Source organism: Suricata suricatta, chromosome 13, assembly GCF_006229205.1.
Source record: "Suricata suricatta isolate VVHF042 chromosome 13, meerkat_22Aug2017_6uvM2_HiC, whole genome shotgun sequence".
Lineage (NCBI taxonomy): Eukaryota > Metazoa > Chordata > Mammalia > Carnivora > Herpestidae > Suricata > Suricata suricatta.
The window spans coordinates 44,369,286-44,374,053 of NC_043712.1; the positions used below are offsets into that span (position 1 = coordinate 44,369,286).

The 4,768-nt window shown below is 34.9% G+C and overlaps 1 long non-coding RNA gene across 1 annotated transcript in view; it reads right to left on the minus strand.

Moving 5' to 3' along the window:
• Positions 1 to 469: 469 nt before the first annotated feature.
• The window catches only part of LOC115275745, an 18,777-nt gene continuing 14,478 nt past the window's right edge, over positions 470 to 4,768 (minus strand). Inside the window, exons 2-3 of the long non-coding RNA XR_003901721.1 lie at positions 3,219 to 3,367; positions 470 to 754 (exon numbers count right to left, since the gene is read on the minus strand). This is a non-coding gene — a long non-coding RNA (uncharacterized LOC115275745). The remainder of the gene's footprint in view (positions 755 to 3,218; positions 3,368 to 4,768) is intronic.

Consider the following 4,768-nt stretch of genomic DNA (forward strand, 5'->3'; position numbering starts at 1 on the left):
ATTACCTGTCAAGAGGGGAAAAGGAAGGCAGAGGGAAAACCTTGAAGAATAGAATTTGTCAAGGGTCAAAGTAAATGGCAATATACTTTAATAGCGTTAAGCTCCACGTTATCTCCGAGTGGCCTAGACAGTCAGTGGACTGTGGTATCATATATTGAACTGCAGAATAACTTCTACTAGTGGCTCAAAATACCCTTCTGGGATATCTTTCTATTTATTAGTTTATAATGTTGTTTAAAAAAAAAAAAGAGTTAATGCCATTGTTTACTGAAATAACACCTAATTGAGAAGATAGATTTTTAAGCAACCAAAACCTTAAGGTATGTTACATATTTATGATTTTTATATTATCTACATTACCATTTTATCATATTTATAGTAGCACTGAGAAGTAATCTTGTGTTTTTTATCTTTTTAGCCTCAATATCTAAATAATGTATGTATGCCAAGAATATATCCACAGAATAGACATCATAAAATTCAAATTTTATTCGCTAACAATGAGGAAAACAATATTTTTCAGGTAAATGGCTCTTATCACTGCATGCCAACAAAAAAGAAACTGCCTTTTCACAAACTATCCTGATCTAAGAACATGGACTATAATCATTCCCTCTTCTCCCAAACACTCCACGCATCACAATCTGGTAGCAGTGAAAGACATAAAAACAGGTAAGTGGGAGTCCAGTTACTCAGATTCCAGTTTGTGCTGCACTTGCCAACTTCTCTACGTTTTTGAATCCCATTTTCCTCACTGTATTAAAAAAAAAAGAGTAAATGTCAATACATAAGATGGTCCCCAATGTTACTGCCAACATTAAGCTCTAATTCTATTTAGAAACTAGAAAAAATCCGCCCCCCCCCCTTTTTTTCCTCAATCATGTACAGAAGAAAATCACTACCTTGGTGGCGACCACAGTATGTTGAAACAGTCTGGCAGGCTGTGGAAGCCATGCATTTAACGAATTCTCAACAATATGTACTACAGAAAAACAAAGTCTTCCTCCTCCTCACACTACAAAGTCTACTATGAAAATTGCCCTTCCCAGGAGCTTACAGTGGGCCTAAGGATGACAGTACAGAATTTACTACCATCATTTTCTTTTAAGCTTAAAAGAGGATAAAGTGACTTTCAGGGATTCCTTCAGGTTACTCAGTCTAGCATAACATTGTAAATTTCAGAGCACACTTTATGGCATAGAGTGGGTTAACTGTCCTTTTGCAGAACCTTTTATGGCCAAAGGTACTACCTCATTAGTGCATTCAGTATTACTTCTCCAGATCCTAAACATAGCATAATGGTAAGGGAGACAAGTGATCCTAACATTAATTAAAATTCAAGTGAATTTTATAGGGGGAAAAAAAAGCTTTATTGAGATACCTTGAAGAGTTAGGTTTTGTGTGTAACACATTTTATTCTCGGGCTTCAAAGATGAACTTTAAGAACACAGTTTTAAGAAGAGAAAGTATTATTGTTCACTGGATTCAGGGAATAATTTTGGGTTCTACAAATGTCCAACAATTTATCTTGGCAGTTAGTTTCAACTCTATTGCATGCTGATACTCTAATAATTCCTACAATTGTGTGCAGATATTTTTTAAATTCCTTTTATTCTAAATATAAATAGATACCCAACTGCCTTTTTAAAATGAAATAGCCTTAAGCCTACCTGTTAAATATAGTATAAAGTTAATAATTTGACTTTTAGTTAAAAAGCAATTTGACTGGATTTGATGAAATATTTCCTTATCTTTCTATTTCTCTTCCACCATCTCTGCTAAGAAGTCTCCAAATAATTATAATTTTTGCCTTTTAATTCCTTTATTAATTCAAAATAAATTCAACTCATTTCACTTTATTGATTCAATATGATTTCAATTTGTATTTATTATGTAACAAATTCCTTAGTTATGTGACACATAAAGAAACTAGGTGTAAAGAGAATTCTATTTCCTGAGAATATGCAGGTTCATAGTTCCCCCTTGCAATCTTTGTATACATACAATATGGAATGGCAAAATAAATGAGTGAAAATATATTTCCATAATTCTGCATTATTTAATTGTAGAAATACTACAGAAATCACCTCCCAGTATTCTGAACTGCCATATTACCAATATCTCCCATATTCAAGTCATTTCCATTTTTTGCCCAATTTATTTACCTTTGCTTTAGATTGTATACCAGACTAGCACTGTCCATATCATTAGACAGTGACTCAAATGTAATGTTATGTTCTGAGCTGAATCTCTGCCTATTCATCTCAGCAAAATGCTAAACAGCAAGCAACTCAATCAGGAAAATCAGCAGGAATCATAAACACAATACACTGTAAAAACAGGATATGCTGTAGTTCCTTAGGAAATGGACTTATTTTAATGTTTGTCTTAACTTAAAAAGGAATATATATATATATATCCACATTTATAGAAAGGTAAATAGGGGTAGTTGTATATGTTTGCATTTGTATGTGTGTATATGAATGTATGTATAGTTTTGCAATGAACATTATTTTTTTAAATTTATAAATATAAAACATTAAGTAACTGGTGATGAGCCCCCCGAAGGACAACCTTATTATTGTTTTAATGTTTATTTATTTTTGAGAGAGAGATAGAATGCAAGAGGGGGAGAAGCAGAGAGAGAGAGACCTAGAATCCAAAGCAAGATCCAGGTTCTGAGCTCCCGGCACAGAGCCTGTCATGAACTCGGGCCCCCAAACCATGAGATGATGAATTGAGCCAAAGTCAGACACCTAACCAACTATGCCACCCAGGTGCCCCGGGACTACTTTAAAAGCTAGTTGTATGCTTCACAAAAGGTAATAATGCAAAGCATGGAGTGGACACTTCTTGTTGACTCATTTCAGTTTTCTTTCAAGCACACTATGTCACTTACCATATACTTTGGATTTCATATAAGTCTAATGAAAAAATTTATAAACAATTTTTCTATTAAATCATTCAGTGTTAATTCACACTTGAGAATTACTTAATTTGGTCTTTATCCATAAGAGAAATAAGAATACAATCTATTCTCTCAAGATCGTATCTCTCAAAAACCTAAATATTCAAAGATTTCAGTGCAGTTTTCAACAATTACTATACATATGTTCAATAAGTTTCAAAATATTTATGATGTGACACTTAGCTCCTGTTGGCTTTACCTGGGGAACATCTGATTTTATTTTAGTAACCAGTTTCTGTTCATGGCCTACCATTCAGAGATTTGGATGCACCCCCAATTGTGGTAACATGTGAAAGCACAGAGTCATGACCAACTACCAGATGGGACATTTGGATACTGGCAAGAATTCTTTATTTTCCTGGCCACCAGATGACAAACTCCATCTTGCTTCATATATTACTGAAAAAGAGCAAAAAACAGAAGATGGTCCTGAAAACTAAGGCAGCAATTGCCCATCAGAGTGTTTTGAACTCTAAGTTGAAAGTTTATTCATTAAGTTTTTTTTTCCTCTTAGCTAGCCTTATTGTTGTTGCTCCTGCTTCTTTTAAAAAAAAAAAAATGTTTATTTTTGAGAGTGAAAAAATACATGTGAGTGTGGGAGGGGAAGGGACAGAGAGAGATGGCAACAAAGGATCTGAAGCTGGCTCCATGTTGACAACAGAGAGCCTGATACAGGGCTCAAACTCATGAACCATGAGATAATGACCTGAGCCAAAGTCAGACTCTCAAATGACTAAGACAAGCAGATGACCAGCTTCTGCTACTTTTACTGCTATTTGGCAGCAAGACTGAGGGGAGATAGAATGTGGAAGGTTTGGAAGACCAAGGTTTTAATCCCCAAATAGTGGATTGTTAATCTGATGGGGAAGCTGCTAATATTATTTTGGCTATCACTTACCTTTATGAGCCTCACATATAAAGCTGTGATCAAAACTATCTTACCTGCACAAATATTAAGGACTTGAAACTATGAAGTGTTTATCACAGTGCAAAGTGGGTTCTTCATAAATGGAAGCTACTCATTACCTTATCAGTGAGTTTTAGAACCTTATTCCATATCAAATAACTAGAAAAGGTGTTGATAAACTCCTTCTTAAAGGGCAAGATAGTAGGGGTGCCTGGGTGGCTCAGTTGGTTAAGCGTCTGACTTCAGCTCAGGTCATGGGTTTGAGCCCTACGTTGGGCTCTGTATTGACTGCTCAGAGCCTGAGATCTGCTTCGGATCCTGTGTCTCCCTCTCTCTCTCTCTCTCTGCCCCTTCCCTGCTTGTGCTCTGTCTCTCTTTCTAAAATAAATAAATAAATAAATAAACATTAAAAAGAGCAAGATTAGAAAATACTTCAGACTCGGTAGGTCAAGAGGAAAAAAGCAGGATATTATTTGGATACTTATATAATAATTTAAAATGCAACCATTAAAAAAATAAAATCCATTTTTAACTCATTGGCTATTAAAATGAAACAAATCAAAATCAAAAGCAGAAGGTGGGGCATATTAGAACCACAGCTATCAGTGCTCATTCCTGAACTGTATGATTGCAAATGAAAAAAGTAGTAAAACAACTCAGTCCATTTTCTGTTCCTTTGGTTATATATGAGAATGATCCAAGAATTGCATATATCAGTACTATTATTACACCTTAGAATAAAATTCTATCTCATTGCCATGTAGTACTCCATTGTGTATATATACCACATCTTCTTGATCCACTCATCAGGTGATGGACATTTAGGCTCTTTCCATGTTTTGGCTATTGTTGACATTGCTGCTATGAACATTGGGGTACATGTGCTCCTATGC